The 24,122-nt window shown below is 50.1% G+C and overlaps 1 protein-coding gene and 1 pseudogene across 2 annotated transcripts in view; both read right to left on the reverse strand.

The window, feature by feature from the left end:
- The window catches only part of PIPOX (pipecolic acid and sarcosine oxidase), a 40,929-nt gene extending 17,778 nt beyond the window's left edge, over positions 1-23,151 (reverse strand). Inside the window, exons 1-2 of one of the 2 annotated variants that reach the window (XR_006196590.1) lie at positions 22,851-23,151; positions 20,675-20,889 (exon numbers count right to left, since the gene is read on the reverse strand). The gene's annotated coding sequence lies outside the window, so the exon portion shown is untranslated. Of the gene's footprint in view, positions 1-20,674; positions 20,890-22,850 lie in introns of those variants that run through there. The other variant, XM_042916442.1, reaches the window with a different exon arrangement.
- On the reverse strand, positions 1,295-17,334 carry LOC122207023 (annotated as a pseudogene).
- Positions 23,152-24,122: the final 971 nt, after the last annotated feature.

Genomic DNA, 24,122 nt, shown 5'->3' on the forward strand with positions numbered 1-24,122 from the left:
TCAGCAGAGAACACTGCGAAGAGGGCGAAGAGGGCGTCTCCTCACCATCCTACCCTCAGCCACTCGGTTCTCCTCATCCCATGCAGTACTGAGACGTTCGATGGGTGTGCAAACACATTTAAACTGCACGTTCTTTTTTTTTTTTTTTTTTTAACTTCAGAAGTAGCACACTACACAGCACCTTGCTGTTTCCATTTCCTGTATCGTGGCTCCCACATGAGTCAGATGGAGCTGGAACGTTCTTCCTGATGGCCGCAGAGTATTCCGTGCACGGAGAAAGCATTTAGGACAGAGAAGACACCCATGCATATTTTTTTTTAATGTTTATATTTGAGAGAGAGAGAGAGAGAGCATGAGCACGTGGGGGAGGGGCAGAGAGAGACGGAGACAGAATCTGAAGCGGGCTCCGGGCTCCGAGCTGTCAGCACAGAGCCCAACGTGTGGCTCGAATTCATGAACCACAAGATCATGACCTGAGCCGAAGTCGGAAGCTTAATCGACTGAGCCACCCTGGCGCCCCGGCACCCATACACGTTTGCTGAAAGTATGGTAGTTTTTTCTGGCTGCCATAGGCACCCGGACTTACGCGGCTCTCCAGCCATCTGGTATTGGGTGTTCGGGGTGGGGAGGTCTCATCAAGGCTGGCCTGGAGAGGTTTATCAAAGGCTGACAGAGCCCATCTTCAGGCCTGTAGGTAGAGGGGATACAACACCAGAGACCCTGGCTTCTCCTTCCTGCCATCCTTTTGTGTTTGCATTTGTCAAGTGGCAGATATTACAGTCAACTCTGCATCCCCAAGATACAAGCATTCCATTGCTACGCCGTCTCCGGGTAAGGAGGAAAGTCCTCTGAGTAAAAAACTAAATCACTACTTAGCTTGGGAAGGAAGCATCCACCTCGGACCCCACTAGGACAAAGGGAAATGCAGTAAAAATGAAGGGAAAGAGGGGCGCCTGGGTGGCTCGGTCGGTTAGGCATCCGACTTCGGCTCAGATCATGATCTCATGGTCTGTGAGTTCGAGCCCCGCGTTGGGCTCTGTGCTGACCGCTCAGAGCCTGGAGCCTGTTTCAGATTCTGTGTCTCCCTCTCTCTCTGCCCCTCCCCTGTTCATGCTCTGTCTCTGTCTCAAAAATAAATAAATGTTAAAAAAAATTTTTTTTTTTTTTAATGAGGGGAAAGAAGCATTGTCATTGTCCTAAGGGAAAACTTCTCTGAAGATGAACACTGGAATCTTCTTTTTTCTTTTACTTAATAAAGTTTTATTTTCCAAAGTGGACAGTTGGCAGGATCTGTTCATGAATCTTCACCAGCAGCTGGCACATCTCCACCCTTGCTGTTTCTGGTGTAAATGACTTGAGCTCTGGGCTTTGAAACCAGGGACACCTGGGTGGCTCAGTCGGTTAAGCATCACTTCGGCTCAGGTCATGATCTTATGGCTCGTGAACTCGAGCCCCGCGTTGGGCTCTGTGCTGACAGCTCAGAGCCTGCTTCAGATCCTCTGTCTCCCTCTCTCTCTGCCCCCCACCCCACTCTTGCACATACATGCGCACTCTCTCTCTCAAAAATAAACATTAATAAAAAAATGAGTCCTTTACCAAGGAGCTCCTGAAGGGCAACCCTGGCCAGGGACCAGCACCCCCACCCCCCTGAGTCTTCAGTCTCTCAGAGACAACAGCTGGAGCTACAAGCTTATAGGTGGGAACTTCCTTAGAGTTTGTATATGTCATTTGTCAAATGAGATCAGGTTATTGAGCTTGTCCTGAACTATGCCTTTGGACCACTTCTCCTTTCTGGCCTTGCCCCCAGATTCGCTCACTGGGTCTTTGTCTTTTTTGGACAACTTTCCAGCATCTTTTTCTTGTCGTCCTTGGGCAGCACTGAGAAGCTTAGAGAGTACCGTCACCCCTGCAGCCTCGCTGAGATGTCAGACAAAAAACAAATCCTGGGATCTTCTCTCTTTTTTTTTTTTTAATTTTATTTATTTTGAGAGAGAGAGAGCTGAGGAGGGGCAGAGAGACAGGGAAGGAGAGAGGCAATCCCAAGCAAGCTCTGCACCCTCAGTGCAGAGCCCGATGTGGGGCTCAGACTCACAAACTGTGAGATCCTGACCTGAGCCGAGATGAAGAGTGGGACGCTTAACCAACTGAGCCACCCAGGCGCCCCAAATACTGGAATCTTCTCAATCTTGTTTCGAAGTCTTGCTATCCCAGCTATACACAAATATGTGTGCACATCTGCACACCCATCTGACGCTGGTGCTCTGAGACATACTGAGGTGTTCCTTAAGGAGGCATCTTGATACCTGTGCATGTCTGCGTGGGTGTATGTCCACCACTGTGCTTTTGGAGAGGTCCCACTAAAACTTAGTAGACGTTAGGGGAAAATAGCAAATCAAAGAGTGCTGAGAATTGGCGTCCCTGTTCTGCCCCTTGGCGGTGAGGGTGTGTTTAGGATGGAAACAACATGTGAGACATCTGTCAGGAGCCTCTCCTCCCTTTCCTGGAGGGACTCTTCCATGGCTTTGCCATGCTTCATAGCCTGGCTCTCGGGACACCCTGGGATTGGAATTTGCAGTGAGAAATGGGGGCAGGAAGAGTCAGGTGGCCTTCACATGGATTGGGCTGGTTTAACGTGACAAATAGCAACCCAAATTCACTAGCACGCAGGAAGACCAGCTCCAGGGATTCAGTGCTCTAATATTCCCCCGTTTTCAAGGAGCTATGGTCTTTCCCTCTCCTACCTGGGCAGCCTGATGTTGCTGTGCATTAGGGAATGTGGCGCTCGGGTCCCCCCAACACTATACTGCCAAACGTAAGGTCAATGGAGGCAGAGAATCAGAGGGAAGCCTGAGGGAAAGGAGGAAAGGGAAGGGGAGGGAAATTCTAGATAGCAACTCCTATAACATCTTCGCTCCCCATCTCCCACTAGTTGCCTCCAGGCTGGCCTCCAAAGCCAGTCTGGCCCAAATCCTGAGTCTTAATGTCTGTAAGCCTCATCTCCCTTACTCGGCTTTTCTCTCAGGTTCTTATTCTACTCTTTTTTTCTGTTTCTGCCTTGGGCCTCCTTCCTGTCCGTGAAATCAAGACAGAGGGGTATGAGGGAGGGCCTTTGCAGAGAAATAGTAGGCTGCCAGGACCTGGCTGGGGGAGAGGCCTCGAGGCAATAGAAGGGGGAGGGGAGCCTAAGGGAGCAGGGAATCTCAGGTACCAAAGCCACAAAGCTCTGCTTCCTAGTGGGAGCCTTAGTCCTCTTTTTCCTAATCGAGTATTTTATGGAACGTGTTAGCCCACTGGGGCCGGAAAGACATCACAGAGCTGTATACCTCCCTCCTCTCTCCTATGGCTGCTGATTTAGACAGGAGATTCATGCTTGAGATTCACTGGCCTCTTGAATCTGTGGACAAGTGGCTTCCATCAGTTCTGGAAAGCACTCAGCCATTATCTCTTCTCAAATATTTGCCTCTCCCCTATTTGTTCTTTTCTGTTCTTCTGGGATGCTAATTAAACATATACTAGGCCTCTGGCCACTGTATCTACTGTCTTCTCCATCCCACTCCCCTTTTTGTCTCTCCACACTGCATGCTGGGTAACTCCTCACTATTATCCTCTACTTTGCTAATTCTCTGTTCTACTGCATCGTGGCCGCTTTTAAATTAATGAGTTGGATTTTAATTGCAGTTACTATTTTTTTAAATTTTCGCTTAGAATTCATATTTGGGTTTTTTAAAGTCTATTTTGTTCCCTTGTGTAATTTTTTATTCCATGTAAATATTTTCAAGCTTGTCCTTTATTTCTCTGACCACAATAAGCATGGTTGTTCTATAGTCCATGTCTGATCGGTCTAACGTGTGAAGTCTTCTCAGGTATTTTTCATTTATCTCTTGTCTCTACGAGAAACATGAAACCTTATTTTCTTCTAAGCTTGTCTATCTTTAACCATGTTCTGGTAACTGCATTTGAACAAATTATTGCTTATTACACATTAATTTATTACATGTTCTTCCAAATAGATAGGAATACTCAGAATACAAAGGGGCTTTCCTCTGGAGAAGATTGTGCTTACTTCCATCAGATACAAGGGGCACCACCAGTCCCAAGCTATCTAAATGGAGTCCCTGGTCTGAGGTCCTCTGGATCATGCAGGAGTCCTTTGGGGTCTCAGTGGATTAAGGGGAAGATGTTCTACGAGATTCCCCACCACGTGGAGACACTGAGCATGGGTTTCTAACCCACTCACTCTCCCAGGTGATCAAAATGAAAGTTCAGATTTACTAGGATTGACAGATGCTCTTTCAGGGGAAAGTGCTTTGGTTTTCTCTTCCATGTTGGCCTCTTAATTCCTTGGTATTTTATCAACCCATTGGAGCTTTTAAGATATTTTTCAACTTTTTTTTTTTTTTTTTTTTTAATTTTTGGGACAGAGAGAGACAGAGCATGAACGGGGGAGGGGCAGAGAGAGAGGGAGACACAGAATCGGAAACAGGCCCCAGGCTCCAAGCCATCAGCCCAGAGCCTGACGCGGGGCTCGAACTCACGGACCGCGAGATCGTGACCTGGCTGAAGTCGGACGCTTAACCGACTGCGCCACCCAGGCACCCCAGATATTTTTGATATCTAGCCCTTTTAGTTGGTTTCACTGGGATAGTCGGTCCAAATAATTCAGCCTCGCATTACCAGGTTTCCAACCTCAGTTGCAATCAGATTACTGGTACCCAACATATATCGGCTCTCCAGTACCTCCTCCATTTACACTCCCCTGTTCCCTCCTCCTCGGATACAAAGAGTGACTACCTCCCCCAGAGGGCAGCAAGAGTGAGAATTTCATAACAGCTACCAGAGAACCAGATTTAGGGGTGAACCAGCCAGACTTTGGCTGAAGGGCCGGTATACATGTGACCCTAAAGCATCATCATGAATCGGAATAAGATAGAATTTTGGGGCCCAGGTGGCTTCAAGGGAATCCCCATACTTGTTTGAAAGGAGGAATATCTTCATAAGATACAGGTGTAGGCTATGACCTCCAAAGTTAAAGGCCTTCAGCTGAAAGTGGGTCCTGCTTACGAACAAGCTTTTGTTTTAAAGAATGAAGCATGCAATTGCCTATCAGGGCTGCATTGCTCAGAACAAGAGAGAAACGTGGTCCTCTGTTCATCCTTCTTCTTTGTAGTACCTAACCTCTTTAAATCAAATGTTGAACAAATATTTAAAGAAAATCAGTTTCTCTCTCTAAGTACAGCGAGAAACTGGCAACACAAGTTGCCTCTGGGGAGTGAAGCTGGGTGGAATCTTGTTACAGAAAAAGGCTTAGAAGAAAATGCTGTACAGGTAATTGCTGTCCTGAGGGGGCTCAGGGCATTGTCAGCATCCTGCTTGCATCGAAGCTCCCAACCGCAATCAGCGTTTGGCTGGGGTAGGATCAAAATCCGCAGAAAGGCCAGGGAACAGGTGAAAGGTGGTAGGCAGCATCTGGAATTTAGGGAGCATAAAAGGGGTGAGATTGTAGAGCCCACGCTGGGTCCCATCTCTGAGCAGGGTTCTCATACAGAACTTTGGAAGGATCCATGCCGAGCTCACAGTAGCTTGGCATCAGCCAACTGTTCCTTCTTCCTGCCTCGTCCTTGGCAGCCCTCTCTCTGTCTCTCTCTCCCTCTCTCCGTGTCTCTCCAACCCCCACCCCTCTCTCCCTCTCTCTGCCTTTCTCCCTCTCTCTCTCTACCACTCTCATACTTGTCCACCTTTATTTTCTTAGTGCTTAGAGGAGCAGAAGAAAGAAGGCTTAGAAAACATTTTGGGAGGAGTCCAGCTGTGTTTGGAACAGACTATCAGAGCTCCTTGCCCAGAATTCCGGAACGAAAGGAAAAAGCCAAGGTTTGTGGAATGGGCTGGGGAAGGTCTGCCTGGAACCCATCCAAAAGGCTTCCTGGACAACCCTGGTCCTTGTCATTGCCCCTTAATAATAACCCCTCACCACATTGCATAAGCTTATCAAAAGTTTCATGGCGCCCACTTTATAGATATTCAACCTTCACAACAGCCCCGCGAGGTAGGCAGGGAAGGCATTTTTACCCCCATTTTGCAGACAAGGAAACTGGTAGCTAGTAAGTGACAGAGGCAGCATCCCAACCCCCACCCAGGACTTCAGGCCCCAAGCCTCTCTCCCCATCCAGAGACACGTCCAATGCTCTCATTCCAGAGCATCCTGCGTCCTGGGCTCAGTGCTTCTCTGAAGAAGGGCAAGGAGGTGGCTCATTCCATGTTGCAAATCACAGCATTCCCTACCCCTCCCCTGCAAAGAAAGAGAAGGAACATGACCCCCAATGGGAAGAAATTCTAAAGCGGCCCCCAGGGACCTCTGGAGAAGCTGTTTGATTTATTTCAGTCCCTACTGGTATTCTGTGCCACATTTATAAACGTCAGCGCCGGAAATGAAGTTCCCACTGCCCTGGCAGCTGCTGGTTGCTGCTGTTGCTCACTAAGGGTTCAGATAAAGTGTTCCCCCCTCCCCTTGATTGATAGAGAGCTGAGAATAAAAGAAAAATAAAAGCCCCCTGGAGCATTGATGGAAGGGAGGGGGCAGCTTCTCAGGAAGAGAAAGGGAAGTGATCTAGAAAAGGCTGATATTAGTGGAACAGAGAGGGTGTGTGCACGTGTGTGTGTGCGTGTGTGTATGAGGAAGGGAGAGAGAGAGAATAAGGAAAAGATCCAGTTTTTAAGGCCACATGGAAAATAAATACTTTCTGCTCATGTAGAGAGAGGAAAACTAGTGAAATCGTAGTTTGTTTCAGGGGCTCTGACACAAGATGGAAGAAAGGTGGTCTTTGTAACCTCTGGGTTTCTACTCTTCCCTGAGCAGAATTTGCTATCTTCTAGGGTCTGGGCCAGGGACAGAGAGTGGCAGAGACTGAGAGCAAAAGAGTCCTGGAAGAGAGTGGGAACAAAATAAAAGGTACAAGATTCCCAAAGGACCACAGAGATCCAAGGCTTTGTTGTTATTAACCGAACCAGGGGCTGAGATTGAAGCATCCCTGCTGGGAGCGGGCTGTGGTTCCGTAGATACTGGTGTGCACGCTTTTGCAATAACGCCTTCTCTTGCGGGTCTCCTAAATCCGTGATGCTTTCTGGTCTCTGAGAAATGCTGGTCGGGACCAATTCCACCAGTCCTGGCAGAGCACCTAAGGAACTCAGCAGTTAACCAAGGGATGGCCTCAGTGATCCCCAAAGCAGCAAGACCTTTAAAAGTCACTTTTAATCAGATTGTTTTGTATCTTCATGTTAACACATACTTAGTCAAATCTTCCCAAATGACTATCGTTCTCTTCAAAGTCACCCACTTGAGAGGTCTTGTAGTTAACCCACTGACACTCGCTATGTGGTGTAAATCATCCTGGAGGGCAATTTGATAAATACTTCATGGCCAGTTTATAACCCAGGCAATAAAATGTCATATTGCTTGATAGAGATTCCTTCCTCTGCCTTAACGTGTTTATCACACCTGTTTCCTGGTAACGTTTGGCTCCTTCCAAGCACTATATCCTCCATCATGCTGCTAGCTCAGAGCGGTGTGAACCCGCCCTTGGAGGACACGACAATTCACTGAGGGGGTGGAGATATAACTGTTAGCATAAGAGAGAAACACACAAGAGGGAGAATAGTGACATTAATGTGATGGGTATCTGGGTGGGGTTTTGTTTCTTTTCAGTTTCCTTATACGGATAGAAATGTTTCTGTGTTTTAAAAAGCGTGACGTAAACAAAATGGGATATATTTATACAATGGAGTATCATTCAGCCTTAAAAAAGAAGGAAATTCTGACACATGCTATAACACGGGTGAACCTCGAAAACATTGTGCTGAGTGAAATAAGCCAGTCGCTTGGGGCACCTGAGTGGCTCGGTTGGTTGAGCATCCAATTTTGGCTCAGGTCATGATCTCGAAGCTCAGGAGTTTGAGCCCCACATCAGGCTCTCTGCTGTCAGTGTGGAGCCCAGTTTGGATCCTCTGTCCCCTCTCCCTCTGCTCCTACCCTGCACACTCTCTCTGTCGCTCTCAAAATAAATACACTTAGGGGCGCCTGGGTGGCTCAGTCGATTGAGCATCAAACTTCAGCTCAGGTCATGACCTCACAGCTCGTGGGTTCGAGCCCCACGTCGGGTTCTGCGCTGACAGCTCGGAGCCTGGAGCCTGCTTCAGATTCTGTGTCTCCCTCTCTCTCTGCCCCTCCTCTGCTTGTGCTCTGTCTCTCAAAAACAAATAAACATTTTTAAAAATACACTTAAAAAAAGCGCCAGTCACAAAAAGGATAAATACTATATGATTCCACTTATACAAGGTACCTAGAGTAGTCAAGTTCATAGAGACAGAAAATAGGTTGACAGTTGCCAGGGGCTAAGAGAACGGAGAGTGGGAATCAGTGCTTAATGGGTACAGAATTTCAGTTTGGAAATGAAAAAGTTGTGGAGACGGCCAGTTCTGATGGTTACACACCAATGTGAACGTGCTTAACGCCACTGAACTGTACCCTTAAAAAGTGGTTAAAATGGGGGGCACCTGGGTGGCTCGGTCGGTTAAGCATCTGACTCTAGATTTCAGCTCGGATCATGATCTCACGGTTCGTGGGTTTGAGCCCCACACCGGGCTGTGCACTGACAGTGCGGAGCCTGCTTGGGATTCTCACTCTCTCCCTCTCTCTCTGTTCCTCCCCTGCTTGTGCTCTCTCTCTCTCAAAATAAAGAAGTTTTTAAAAAATTTTTTAATGTTTATTTATTATTGAGAGACAGAGCGCGAACAGGGGAGGGGCAGAGAGAGAGGCAGACACAGAATCGGAAGCAGGCTCCAGGCTCCCAGATGTCAGCACAGAGCCCGACGCGGGGCTCGAACTCACAAACCGTGAGATCATGACCTGAGCCAAAGTCGGATGCTTAACCGACGGAGCCACCCAGGCGCCCCAAAATAAATAAGTTTTTAAAAAATGGTTACAATGGTAAATTTTAGGTTATGTGAATTTTACCACCAAAAAAAAAAAAAGCATGGATAACAAAATCAAATCTAGTCTCAAAAGGTGAGGATTTGCCATCACTGATGCTATTCAAAAGAATGTGCTGGGCCAACGACCAGAGAGAAAGGCCCAAAATATTCTTTTCTCTGGATCAAAACAGCACTGGGGGTCAGGCAGGTAGCTGTCACTCTGCTGTGAAACGGTTCCAGGGAGGAACCACACTTCCTCCGGGGCTTCTGTCCTCATACCTCCTATACAGTTGTGGACCTGCCAGAGCAGAACCATTCTCCCAGCCCTGGAATGTTCCACAGCACAACCTGGGTCTCCCTGACCCAGCCTGCGGGGCCTGGCCGGATCCCCTGGCAGCACAAACAAGTCATGGTTCTGCTGGCCAGGCGGCTGCTGAGGTGGCTTTTTAATCCCCCAGCCGTGCCTTCCTAGTGATTGCTTTTATTAGGAAATGTAATGAAAAAGACTATATGAAGCCCCTGCCAGAAAAAAAAAAAAAAGAAAAAAAAAGCTAATAAGATTTTGCACCAAGTGTGGCGAGAAAAGAAAGGGGGGAAAAAGCACATTAGGAGTCAGATAATGAGATAAATGAAAGACCGCAGGGAAGATCATTTTTGCAGACTTGCCGGATGGTTGTAAAAATTTTAATTTGCTGAATTCTCTTTTTTCGTCGTCTCTGACTCTCCCCATCTCTCTCACTGGCTTTCCGACGCCCCGAATCTTGTCCCTGTCTTTCTCTCTTCGCGTCTCCCTCTCTTCTGTGGTTGCTCCCCGTCTGCTTCAGCTTTTGCTTTGTGGGTGCGCGTGCATGTGCATGTGCGTGGGTTTCCTTTCACCTCTCAGGACTTGGGCAGGAGGCTGGCACCTTGGGCAGCGAGTCAGAAGGAGCGAGAGGACAAAGGACTGCAGCTCCCCACCCCCCTTCTGGGAGCTGCTGTGATTCGGCTGAAGGGAGAGAAAGAGGGAGAGATCAAGGGAAGAAGGAGGAGAAAAACGGGACTGCGGAGGAAGGACAGGAGATCAAAGAGCAGAGAAGTAAGGAGGAAGAGAAAGCCCCCGCTGCTCCCGCAAATCGATTCTCTGCAATGCCCGCCTTCCCGTCTGTGCTCCGAGCCTCTGAGCAGAATGCCACCACCGTGGGATGCCAGGCCTGAACAGAAGGGCTCTGGGGCACGGGGCAGGCGCAACGGCCAGGCTGCTAGGGACCACTGGGCCTGCCTTGCCCTGTGGGGAGAGGTCTCACTTCCCCAGGACGCCCCCTCTCACACATCCAGGCTTTGAGGAGGTCCTCTCCAAAATCGGGCTCTGGTCCTTGCTTTGGCCGACTCCTTCCCCCTGTCCCACACTCGGGAATTCTCCTGTGTTTCTTTGCTCCTCTGCAGAAATCCCAGTCCACGCTGCAGTTGGAGGGCTGGAGAGTGGACACGATGAATAGCTTCCCCAGGGGGAGGAGGAGCCTGAGAAAGTACAGGAATGAATGGCTCAGGGTGGAGACACATTGTCAGTTATTAGGAAAATCTCTCTCGCTCTTCCATCCCTTGTTCCTTCCCCAGTGGGGACGATGTGCTCTGCTTCCTCCCAGGGAAGACTTCTCTCTCTGTGCTCTGCCTCCAGCAAAAGTGTGCTGTCGGCTACCTAGGGGATGGGCGTTTCCTCCAGCGGCCACTGCAGAAAAGAGAGCCGTGAAAATCGGCAAGGCAAGTCGCAAGTCCTGGGAAGGAGAGGACCTCTCAGAAGGGGGTGTGGGGAGTCTGGCAGTGGGGCCCCAAGCCGGCGGGACAGAGTAGTGATAGGCAGTCCCAAGAGGGAGGATGGAATTGGCTCAAGGTCAGCGGAGGGGCAGAGGGAGGGGGGGCGGATTGCAACTTGACTGTGGAGTGAAATAAGCTGGGAATAAAAGCAAATGCACATGGCGTTTCCTATGCTCCTCATCACAGTCCTGTGAAGTTGGTACTATTGTTAACATCTCCATTTTATACATGGGGAAACTGAGGCATGGTTCGAGGTTAACCACTTCTTTCTACTTCCCCTCCAGAACAGGAGACAAGTTTGGCAAAGTATCGGAGACTATGCAAGAGGGAGAACAGCACTGGTTGAGAACGTGAACTTTTGAGCCAGACAGTCCCAAACGGACTAGCAGTGGGACCTTGGATGAGATCCTTAGAACTTAAGGTCACCCCTCAGAGCAACGTGAAGAAAACTGAAAGCATGTCAGTTACACATGGACACAGTGCCTGGCCTCTGAGCTCAGTCAGTGTCAGTGCTTAATGTCGTTACTCCCTACTACCCAGTGCTTGGCAGCTGGCAAGCCTCAGCTTTCCCTCTCTGGTCTCCCACTGGAGGGGGAAACGCTGGAGATGGGTCCTCCCCCGGATCAACTTCTTAGGGGCACACAGTCTTGCAGACAGGCCTCAAAGAGCTTTAGCACCCACAGCACAGCCCCTCACCCCAGAGCCTCCCTCCCCTGCTCTGATCCGCTGATCCCAGGGGTTCCCAGGCCTCGGGAGCACCCCCCAGTACTGTGACTCAGTGAATTGTTCAGGGAATGTGTCGCCCTCCTTCCCTGCCTCCTTCCCTCCCCTGGCCCCTGCTTTTCTCTTGATGGAGAAGGCACAAATTAGGCAGAAAGAAAAATGTTGACAGTTCCCAGCCCTCCCTTGCTGGGGATAAAGAGAAATACGTTAACCGTTGAAGCTTTAGGCGGATCAAACACAGTTTGTGAGTTGCTTCAAATGTATTATTCATCTCACCAATGAGATGCAGTCTTGGGCTTTCTCTTGTCGCCCCATCAAGAGGAAACCTCGGCCACTGGGGAGATGCTGGGCTCCAGAGAGGAGGGGGCACCTTCAGAATGCCATCTTTTCAGCATTAAATCAGTCAGTGGGTCTCCAGTCCTTCTTGTTCTTCTTGAAGCTTTCCAAATGGTATGGGTCAACTTGACCAGAGTCTAAGGATACAAAATCTGCAGGTAAGACCCACAGAATTGGGCACAGCAAACACGTGGAATCAAAGAGTGACTGTGACACTCAGAGGCAGGAGCTGGAGATGTGTGACCCTGGAAGGTCCTCCATGTGCCACTTGAACTTGAGGGATGTAACTGTCATGGGCTGGAAGAGCTCTAAGAGAAGGCATCGCAGCCATGCCATGAGCTCTAAGACACACTGCACTCCCCCTATAGTTGGATGCCTGGAGGAAGGATCTGGATTCAGACACATCTCTTAGGCTTGTGATTTGGACAGGTGGACGCCCCTGAGGGTTCTACCTTCTTTCCTTGCCCCTCCTCCTTTCCCCTTTGGCCACTGAGGTCCCCTGCAGGCTCCTGCCCACCTCCCACGGTTCTGAGGCACCAGGGCAAGCTTCGCAAATCACACACTGCCCCTTCCTAAGCCTCACCCAGAGAAGAAACCACCCCGGCATCCCATGATCTTGCCCCACTATCTCACAAGCCTTTCATTTGTGCTGTGCTGAGCATATCAGTGGGAAGTGGGGATAGAGAGTGGGCACTGCTGGTGGAATGGGATGTTAGAACAATCCAGAAGGAAGGGATTTTGACATGATGTGTCAAAAAGCCTTAGAGTGTACATTCTCTTTGACCCAGCAATTCCATCTCTTAGAAAATGCTCCAAGGAGGGGCGCCTGGGTGGCTCAGTTGGTTAAGCGGCCGACTTCGGCTCAGGTCATGATCTCGCAGTCCGTGGGTTCGAGCCCCGCGTCGGGCTCTGTGCTGACAGCTCGGAGCCTGGAGCCTGTTTCAGATTCTGTGTCTCCCTCTCTCTCTGACCCTCCCCCGTTCATGCTCTGTCTCTCTCTGTCTCAAAAATAAATAAACGTTAAAAAAAAAAAAAATTTAAGAAAATGCTCCAAGGAGGGGCACCTGTGTGGTCAGTCAGTTAAGCCTCAGGTCATGTTCTCACTGTTCCAGCCCCGCACTGGGCTCCATGCTGACAGCTCAGAGCCTGGAGCCTGCTTCAGATTCTGTGTCTCCCTCTCTCTCTGCCCCTACCCCACTTGTGCTCTCTCTCTCTCTCTCTCTCTCTCTCAAAAATAAACATTGAAAAAAAGTTTATAAAAAAAGTTAAAAAAAAAAAAAAAAAAGATGGGGCGCCTGGGTGGCTCAGTCGGTTAAGTGTCCGACTTCAGCTCAGGTCATGATCTCACAGTTTGTGAGTTCGAGCCCCGCGTAGGGCTCTGTGCTGACAGCTCAGAGCCTGGACCCTGCTTTGGATTCTGTGTCTCCCTCTCTCTCTGCTCCTTCCCCACTCACTCTCTGTCTCTCTCTCTCTCTCAAAAATAAATAAACATTTTAAAAAATTAAAAAAAAAAAAGACACTGCTCCAAGGAAACACTGGACAAGTGTGTAAAACTGTATAAAAATGGGGCACCTGTGTGGCTCAGTTGGTTAAGCGTCCGACTTCGGCTCAAGTCACCATCTCACAGTTCGTGGGTTCGAGCCCTGTGCTGACCTCTATGCTGCCGGCTCAGAGCCTGGAACCTGCTTTGGATTCTGTGTCTCCCTCTCTCTCTGCCCCTCCCCTGCTCGTGCTCATCTCTGTCCCTCAAAAATACACGTTAAAAAAATTTTTTTAAATAAAAATAAAAAAAACTACAAAAATGTCCATCCCAGCTTTGTTGATAATGGCAAACCCATCCTAAAACCACAGTCATAAAGGATTGGTCACATAGTAGCCTTCTGATGCAGTCATTGAAAATCAGATTCTGCAATATGGGGTGGGCGGAGTCATATACAAATACATTTTCATTCCAAAAAAATTTTCAGATAATAGAGGTAGAGCACCCGCCCCCCACCGAATCCTAACCCAATCCCATTCCTCTCCTCAAAGTACTCATTATTAGCAGTTTAGCATGTATCCTCCCTCTCAGGCTGTTATTTTGAAGAATTGTATTTAATGTAAACAAATAAATAACTCAGGTTATGCAAATTTGTAACTAGAGATGTGTGTATGCAAAGAGAAAAGTCTTGCTGATTATACATCAAAATGTCAACAGTATTCAACCCGAAACAGTGGGACTCTATGTGATTTTTACTTCCTTCTGCAGGAGTTAGGGTATTTTCTACATGAACCGAAAAGAAACAGTGCTATTTTAACGTTTATTTATTTTTGAGACAGAGAGAGACAGAGCATGAATGGGGGAGGGTCAGAGAGAGGGAGACACAGAATCCGAAACAGGCTTCAGGCTCTGAGCTGTCAGCACAGAGCCCGACGCGGGGCTTGAACTCACGGACCGCGAGATCATGACCTAAGCCGAAGTCGGCTGCTTAACCTCCTGAGCCACCCAGGTGCCCCAAAACAATGCTATCTTAAAATGCAGTAAGGGGAGCCTGGGTGGCTCAGTTGGTTGTGTGTCTGACTCCTGATTTCGGCTCAGGTCATGATCTCACAGTTGTGAGATTGAGCCTCATGCCAGGCTCTGTGCTGACAGCATAGAGCCTGCTTGGGATTCTCTCTCTCCCTCTGTTCCCCCTCAAAAAATCTGCTCAAAAAATATATATATAGTAAAACACAAGGAATTGAAAACATTGGCCGCCTCTGAGGAGTGAGAGAGACTATTCATCAGGCACTCTTTTACATCTTTTGAATTTTGCACCTTGGGCACGGATTACCCGTTCAAAAAGTGAATAAAATTTTTAAAAATTTAATATGGCAATAAAATAAAATGAGGGGGCTGGTGGAGAAGACCTCTAAAGGGCAGCATGCCCTGATATTCTGGGAATCTGTAAAATCCTTCAAGCTGTCGTTATAGCTTCTGAATCTGCTCAGGATTCACTCCAATAGGTGCTAGTCTCTTTCTGTCTCACCAGGCAAGGAATTAGGGCCTATAACCTGGAAGAAATGAGGTAGGGTCTAAAATAAACCAGGCTGCCAGCCAGAAATAACTTTGTAATAATTTACAGCATAGCAACAGTAATGGCTCGGTTGAGCCCGTTCTCATACTTTTTCAAAGTATTTTTCATCTCCCTTTAGTTCTCCAAATTTTTCTTGAGGCTACCCGCTGCCATCAGGTTCCTGGGCAGGAAAAGAGGGGGCTGAAGACCTAACGGGCCATTGTTTGAAGTCAGCCCGAAAGATCCATATTTGCCAGGGCTGGATGTTGGGTCTCAGACAAGAGTCCCCTCTCCCTCCTTCCCTGGGCCCATCAGCTCCATCTGCCCCCAGCTCCTGTCTCCTATCTCCTGCCTCAAGCTCCTAATTTATAAAAGGAGGGTAATCAGCCTTGCCCCAGAGACTGGCAATGGGACGTGGGTGATGGTTGATAGACTGTAGGCAAGTGACTGGGTCCCCAAAGCTGGAGCAGCTTCCAGACAGCCACAGGGCGGGAGGATGTAGATGGCAGGATGGGGGCTCTCTGAGGCCTGGCATAACCACTATTTATCAACGGATGACAGACATTTTTAATTGACCATGTTATGAGAGGTACAGGAGATGATGAGTATCTGTGTATGAGGACACAGGCAGCCCGCCCAGCCTAGAACATGCTCCATGGGGTATTAATTCCCTCCCCTGGAAAGCCTCCTCCCCGGATCCCCTCCAGACCTACTGGTCCCCCTTCTTCCTCTGAGCTGCCCTATGCTTCTCCCATACATACATCTCCCAGTACTGTAATCGGGTGCCTGTTTCGCACACCATCTCACCAGACCGAATTCCTTGAGGGCAAGATTTGTATCCAAGTCATTTCCATATGTCACATAGTAGGTCCTCAGAGACTACTTCCTGAATAAACAAGTAGATGCAATTTTTGGACCCATGATCCTTGCAAAGGCTCACCAGGCTGTCTCTCACTCCTGGCACAGAGGCTGCCCCAAGACCAGAGCTCCCTGCCCAAACTCACTCCAAACCTGACCCAGAGGAGGCAGGAGCAGAGAGATGTGGGGGGTGCATAGTGTGGTGAAGAGTGGGCTGGGCTGTGGTCCTGGCCATCAGAGCCTTAACCGCCCTGGACTCAGCTCCTTCATCTATACATGATCACTAGATCAGATCAGGAGTGGGAAACTCAAATACCCGTCGAGAGGGAATCAAAGAGTGGAAGAGACCGTAGCTGGGTAGCAGGCGTGTCCCTTACCAGCTGGTCATTGTCAATTGATACAAGGCTGTGGGTCAAGTGTGGCAAGATTTTATTTTTCAAGACAGCCAGAAATCAAGGTGTTTTTTTTTTTTAATTTTTTTCATCTTTATTTATTTTTGAGAGAGAGACAGAGTGTGAGCAGGGGAGGAGCAGAGAGAGAGGGAGACACAGAATCCGAAGCAGGCTCCAGGCCCTGAGCTGTCAGCACAGGACCCATCGCAGGGCTGGAACCCAGGAACCGTGAGATGGTGACCTGAGCCGAAGTCAGACGCCCAACCGACTGAGCCACCCAGGGGCCCCCAGAAATCAAGATTTTTATATGAAGTCTCCTGAACAGGTCAACCACAAATCTATAGACGCTATTTGCAGCCTGGAGGCCACCAGTATGGGATCCAAATGCCCTCACCTCCTTTCCAACTTCCAGCTCTTAAATTCTCTGCATTTCAAGAAAGTGGCCTGAATACTTGTGTTTCTGGAGTAACCTTGAGGGGCAAGACCCAAAGTCCAGGCCTCATTCTGGCCACCAGGCCTCTGGCAACTGCCATCCTGACCCCCAAATTGCTACCTTATGCAAATGTGTCCCCTGTCGGCCACCAACTGCCCCCCCCCCAAGTGCCCCACCGCCACCACATTGGGCAGAGATGGGGGAGGAGGAGCCAAGGGCCACTTGTCCTGGGGTGGGCCAGAGTCAGCCCCTCACTTCCTGACCTTCAAAGCGCCTCTTCTGGGCGCAGACCTAGGCCCGGCGGCGGGCTGGGGGGGGGGGGGGGGGGGGATGCGAACCTGCCACTTCACCTTGCCCCTCACGGGCGGGGCCCACCGGTGATACCGTCTCACCTAATAAATTCCTGTCAGAGAAGCTGTCAGGGCCTGGGAAATAAATAATGATATTTAACATTTTGTAATAACAACAATTAACCAGTAAATAATGTCCTTTAAACTGCAAACGCCGGAGTAAATTAATTCTTCTAATGAGCTGTCAGGCACGGAGGGAAAAAAAGTACCCGTTTCCTTTGGTGCCACGCGGCTGCCGTGTGAGCAGCGGGGGAAGCTCACCTCCGCCCCGGGAGCTCATTACCGGGAAGCACGCGGCGCGGGTTTCCCGGGGAATCGGCGGCCCCGCCCGCCCCCACGTGGCGCCGCGCCGCCGCCCGTCCTCTCCGCACCCCGCGCCCCGGGCCCGGCCGCTCCGCGCCGCGCACCGCCAGGTGCCTGTTGCGAACGAGCCCGCGCCGCGCGGCCAGCATTTCAATTAGAGCCGCCCGGCTCCCTCGCCTTCCCTCGCCTGGGCCCCTGGGCCGCGCTCAGCCTCGAGGTGGCTGGGGGCAGGAGCCGGGGACAGGGGAGGGGGAGAAGCCGGCCGGCGTGCGGCCCCAGTCCTTGCTGCGTGACCTTGGAGAGCTTCCCTGCCCTCTCTGGGCGGGGATGTCGTAAATGGAAATGTGAAGCTAATCAAACCAGATGTGATTACTTCTGAGCTCCCCAGAAGCCCGTGACCGTAAAAAGACACCTAAGAGTAAGGCAGCTCTTTATGTACTGATTCGGAGTAATCTCCAAGATATATTGTCAGGTGACAAAAGCAAGGCACAAAACAGTGAGCAGAGTGTGCTACATCTTGTGTATTAAAAATAGGACTAAAGAAAGAGAATATGGGTCCCTATTTGCTTGTATATGTCTAGACAGGAAACACATAATGTGTGCTTGCCTCCGGGGAGGGCAACTGGGAGACTGGGGGGTGGGGTGGGGAGCGGGATGGGGAGAGGCTTTTCACTGACTAGGCTTCTGTCCCCTTATTTTCTGAACCATGTGCAGCTATTAGCTGTGCAAAAAAAAAAAAAAAAAAAAAAGACAAAGCCACACACAGCAGAGGTCATCTTGTCTCTCAGTAGCTTTCAGGAAGTGGGAGCCACAGGGGGACGGCTGAACTGAGACCCTGCCTGAAGCCCCTCCGGAGAGGGGGCACTGCTAACCCAAGCTAATGAGTCAGGAAGTCCTTGCCAGTGTCTAATCCCCTTCTCTCCTGCTACAGTTTGAGTGCCTTTCCAGGTTCTGTATTTGGCGGGTGGAAGGGCTGATGGTTTTATGCAGGACAGGGGACAGGGGGTGACAGGGGGGCAGCCGCTGTCTGGCAAAGAGAGACGGCAGGCGATCACCGCCCTCTGCAGCCACATAGGCCTGGATTTGAGTCTGCTTTTGTCACTTGCTAGCTGTGTGGTGTTGTGTGTCACCCTCCATTGCTAGGCTGCAGAATCCAGCCGTCCCTGCCCCCCTCGGGGAGGACAGAAGGTGCTGAACCTGATGCCCAGGGAGCCAGGCCCAGGGCTTGATGGAACCACCTGGGGCGGGGCGGGGGGAAAGGGCTGCTGCTGTGGGGCTGGGGGTGGGAGAAGGACGGAAACGGAGAGCTCCCAGGCCCCCTTCTCCGTCTGACCAGCTCCATTTTCATCTGCTGGTATCCTCGCCTTCCTCGTAAGGTGTCTCCCCACTAGAGAGGTTCTTAGCTAAAATATATTTGGGAAGCCCTGACCTCGGCCATTTAGAACACACTGCTGCCCGTCCCAGGCCCAGCTCCTCACCACCTAGATACATTAACAGGACTGAGGGAGGGAAGGGGAGAGGTGTGGTGTGGGAAGGTGGCCAGCTTGGCCTCCTGACCCTCCCGTCTCTTCAGCAGCCTCAACTCAGGGACCTAGAACATCGGGGTGGAAGTTCAGGGAACGGTTGCTGATTGTGAGAATTCCTGAGACAGTCTCCCTTGGGCATCTCTGGCGTCAGCTTTAAGACCGTGTTGGTGGCTAAGGCGTGAGGAAGGGAGTCTAACAGATCTGGGTTCAAATCCAGACTCCATCACTTACAAGCTGTGTGACTCCGGACAAGTTGTTTCACTCTCTGAGCTTTGGTTTCCTCTTCTACAAAACGTGGAGAATGGCTCCCCATCTCTTGGGGCTGTTGGGAGGGTTAAGATGTCATGTAAAATACTTAGCATAGTGCCTGGACATAAAGTGAGCACCCGGCAAATGGCTGTATCTGTTCTGGGGAGCTTTTTTGCTGCGCTGCTAGAACAGATTCCATCTCCAGGATCAAGAAGGGCCGTTGTCCTGCTGCCTGAGGTAGGCAGACCACCGCTACAGCTCTCCGATTTGGGAGGCAGCCCAGAAAGGCCTCCAGGTTTGGTTTTTGCAGAGGGCAGCGGAAAAATCGGAGCTGAAGCCAGCAAAACAAGGATCCCAGCAGCGGGTCTGAGTCAGCTCCTCTTGGGTCTGGGGGTTCAAGAGCCTTCCTCAAGGTCACACGGCCTCCTAAGCGTCCTGTCCTCCCTGTGACTTCCTCCCTGGCCTGGGTCCTCTGAGGGCCCGCCCGGGTACCTGTGTACCTGGAACACCAGCTGGGAGGGTGGGGTGTTCCAGGGCGCAGAGGAAGCTGGGTCTCAGCCACGCGGAAATTAAAACCAGCTTGCCCAGTGCTGAGTTACCATGTCGCCTGAAATCAGATTGATTTCTTGGGCTTGTTGTGACGGCAGTGTTACAATTGATTCGTCTGGATGGCAGTGAGTTTATCTATTTGGAGCTGTCTGTCATTGATCTGAATAAGCTTCTAAAATAGCCCAAATACCTGGTGAGGGCGAGGTCACCACCAAGCGCGGCTCAATATTAATTATAATAATGAACAGGCATGAGGAGGGTTGGTTCATTGCCTGCCCCGCAGGGCTGGCCTCTGTGAGGTTTGGTGTTTAATATTCATTCCTCCATGCAAAGAGCTAGTGGACAGTCCTAAACTGAGGCAAATCCGCATGGGAGGTGGGGCCGTTCTCTGCTTCCATGGGACCGAGAAGGAACTGGGGCTACTGAAACAAGACTTGAAACAAGTCAAGAAGGATTTCCCAATGGCTAAACGTGGATGGAGAGAGCCTATCGTTCACTTATGAGCCAGGACAAGTTGTTTCTTTCTGCGTCTGTTTCCTCCATAAAATGGGGATTATAATATTTGCTTCTCAGAGCTTCTGTTCCCTCTGCCTCTGGCTGAAAAAATAAGACAAAACAAAACACCGGAAGCCTCTTCTGGTTCAGGGAGAAGCAGAAAGGTCCTACTTTAGGTTAAAAAAAAAACCACCTGCCTTGCTCAGCCTTGGCACGGAGTAAGCATTCAATCGATGGAGTTGCTATTATCATAATTATTGATTCAATGAATATTTATTGAGCGCCTGCTACCTGCTTGGCCTTGAGGAAAAACTAGTGCACAAGCCATTATCCCCTGCCTTTAAGGAGACGAAACCTGGGTTACTATGGGAATCAGGACGTCCCCCTTGCTATAGGCTCTCAGGAACAAGGGAGAGCCCTGTGTCTCGGAGACAGCTTAGAAGTTGCTCCCGGAGGCAGGTGGATGAACATGAAGACCTCGTGGGGGTGGCGGCAGGTCCCAAGCAGTGTTACCCAGCAGAAGACAACTCTGTTAAAGATCAGTCAACGAGAGCCCCTCCAGAAAAGCATTCTTCCAGAAACAAGAGGATCCTCCACTCTAAGGATCTAGAGGAAATGTGATCAGACTTGGGGTTCAGGTCTGCACGAAGCAAAGAATAACAAGCTGCCATTAGCTGACATGCAGCAAGGAGCATGGGGGTTTAATCAACATAAGGACTTCCTGGCGGAGGTTTGGAGAGCAGTGAAGGAGACCCAGGATGGAGAGACTTCCAGGCCCGTCTGGGAGCCCGGTCTGCTGTCTTCCCGGAGACATCCCTTCCTCTGTTCCTGCAAAGCTCTCCTCTCTCCTCCAGCTTGCGGCTGGCAGGGACCCCCATGGCCAGCCTTAAGAGAAACATCAGAAGAAAGTTAATAGCGAAGCACTCTGGCGGATCTAATTGATTTTTTTTCCTATTGGTTCCCTAATATAGGCAACACTGTTCCTGCCGCTTTTCTGGGCTGGAGATTATGTCATAAATAAAGAGATTTGCTCCCTATTTCCATGTGCTTATCTTTAATAAGTTAAGAACTCAACAAGCTTTAGGAGGACTTGAAATAAGCAAGGGATCCGGTGGTGGCTTCGGCTGTGGCGGCGGCCGTGGCAGCCACAGCTTTATTTCAGTAGAGGGGGAGGCAGGTGGCTGAGGCTGGTGGGGGGAGAATTTGCATTCTTTGGGCTGCACTGGATCGAGGCTCAGCTGGGAGAAGACAGTGGGGGAGGAAATTCGTGGTGGCAGATGTGGCAAAATGGATGGACAGGACCCATGAGGCTTGGGTTACCATGGGAGTTAAGAGTCAGGTAGCCTGAGTTCAAATCCCAGTCCCATCATTGCTTACTAGCTGTGTGGGCTTGGGCTGTGTTACTTAGCCTCTCTGTCTCTCCTCATTTTTTTTCATGTGTATTTAGTTTTGAGGGGGATGGGAGGGGCAGAGAGAAAGGGAGAGAGAGAATCCCAAGCAGGCTCCATGCCGTCAGCACAGAGCTTAATGCGGGGCTCGAACTCACGCACTGTGAGATCATGACCTGGGCCAAAACCAAGAATCGGGCGCTTAACCGACGGAGCCACCCAAGCACCCCTCTTTCCTCGTTTTAAACAAATATGGATAATAACGCCTATCTCATAGGTTGCTGTGGGGCTCAACAACATGCAAAGAGCTTAGCACAGAGCCTGGCGTGGGGAGTACGTAGAACATGTTAGCCAGTATGTGGTTATTAAGACATCACCTAACTCCATTGACCTTAACTGCTGCTACCAGGACCTCTGCCATGTGCCAAGCCTTGGCCTGGGCTTCACAGATGAGTGAGACTCTGCCTGGCCCTGACTCCAAAGACCACCAGTCCAGCTGGGGCCCCAGCGCCTATGGCTGGCATGAGCTGAGTATTCATATTGAAGGAATCCAGACAGCGGTGACCTCTCCCGGGGAGACTGCCATCCTTATGCCCCTGTCTTAAGGCTCACCCACTCTCCAGTTCTGGACACGCCACGGATTAACTCTCACTTCCTTAAAGCTGACAGTGGACAGAAGCCATGTGACAGGTGCAGAAACAGCCCCACTCAAGACTGAGCCCCGTTGCCACCATCCACTGCACACTTAACATGTGCCAGGCTGTAAGGACTAAGATTTGAACCCAGGCCCACTGACTTCCCCCGCTCTAAGCACTGTCCTCTACTCTTCACTCTGTGCTTACAGTCACAAGCATTAACGAAGCACATATAATGTGCAAAAACCCTAGGCTAAGGGGATAGAAAAATGAATAAAACAACCATTTATTGAGTGCCTGCTCTATGCCAAGGCTTCCTACAGGATATCTTACGGAATAATTTTCCGAAAGGCAAGTGGCATGGTTTTCCTTTAGTAAATAAGGAAGCGGAGGCCCAGAGAGGCTCAGAAATTTGCCCAAGACAAGCGTAAGTCTGGGATCACTTTGAACACGGACCTGACTTCCAAGCCTGAGCATTTACACCCCTCAGCCTCCTGATGAGCAGTGTCTCCCTTTCCAGTGGGTCTTGCTCTTGCGGACCACTAACATGGCTTCAGAGTAACCAGCAGCCATCCCAGCTTACCCCAAAACACCCGCATGAGCCTACCTCCACCCTTCCCCACTCACAGCAACATCCCCCCACTCGCTCACGGAAGACAGGCCCAATAGCGTTAAGCCAATCTGTTGCTTATCCTATAAGTCAAGAAACAAGGCTCCTTAGTACCACCACTCCTTCCCTGATGGGGAAGCCAAGGCTCAAACACATGCCAGGTGTTGGTCAGACCCTCCGAACCAGTGGGGCTGAGACCAGAACCTCTCCTACCTGCACTTCCCAGCGGTCCACAGAGCCAAGTCAGTGATCCCAAGACGCTCTTCAGCAACCCCATCAATCTCCGTAGCCCGTCTGAGTCAGACTATATGAAGTTCTCCCTTCATGGGCAATTTTGGAGGGGCTCAGTGTCCGTGTAGGGACAAGACCAAGAAACTGTTTTTACCCCTCTCTGCAAAGGGGCTCAAAGAGGAATCCTCCTCCCTCCCATAGGTCTTGGGTGGCCCTTGCCCAGTAGGAGATGGGTTCCCTCTTGGACCCCCATTTTGTATTCACCCTCTCTCCTCCAGGCCATTGTCTGGCCCCACAGATTCTGTTGCTTTAAGGATTGGTGACCTCACAGTCAGTTGCCATAGAGACCATTGTGATGTCACAAGCAGAGGACAAGTAGTTCAAGGAGGAGTGGAGGGTAGAAATGCACAGCTAGAATTGAGGGACATTTGGGGTTTCTGTCCTATTTTCATGCCCAGAAAAAGAAGTGTCTAGAGGTAGATTCTGATATCTGGGGGAGACCTGACCACATTTCTCTGTGTTCTCCTGAGCCTAAGAGGCCTCTGAGACCCAAAAGAAGAGTCAATGAAAACAAACATCAGAAATACTCCCTACCTTGGGGTGGTAAGAAGTGGGCTACTTTTGTAGCAGAAAGGAATGAGATTAGATGTCAGGAGAAGCCATGTGGCTGCAAGATCCCCATGGAGGAGATGATGTTGCCTTGCCTTAGGAGGCTTGAACCATGGGAGACAGCCTCTAGGGCCTTTATTATCCTGATTAAGCACCTTATACAGATAAACATGCCACAGGACAGTGAGTTGAGACTCTACCTCCCCTCCCTGGTCTGGGAGCTCCTTGAGAGCTCCGCCTGTCCACATTCCCCTCAGGTCCCAGCACAAAAAATGTTCCCTTATTCTGTAAACAATGAGTGAGCAGGTGATGAACAAATTGGGTAGATGGCTGGGTAGGATGAGGGAATACACAGACAGATGAATGGATGGACACACGGGCAGGTTGGGAGCCCTGAGCTTTGGACCTTTGGAGCCCTACACCCATCCCTGCTTCTCTAGCTGCATCCCACCACATACTTCTCTGTGATCCAGCCACAGTAATCATCTCTTAGTCCTGCCAACTCCAGGACTTTGCACATGCTGTTCCCTCTGCATGGAATGTACTTCCTTTGCCTCTTCAAGTAACACCCACTCATCCTGTGGCTTTCCACTCAATCACCACCTCCTCAAGGTGGTCTTCCCTGACCGGGTCAACCCCCAGTGT

This window comes from Panthera leo, chromosome E1, assembly GCF_018350215.1.
Source record: "Panthera leo isolate Ple1 chromosome E1, P.leo_Ple1_pat1.1, whole genome shotgun sequence".
Taxonomy (NCBI): domain Eukaryota; kingdom Metazoa; phylum Chordata; class Mammalia; order Carnivora; family Felidae; genus Panthera; species Panthera leo.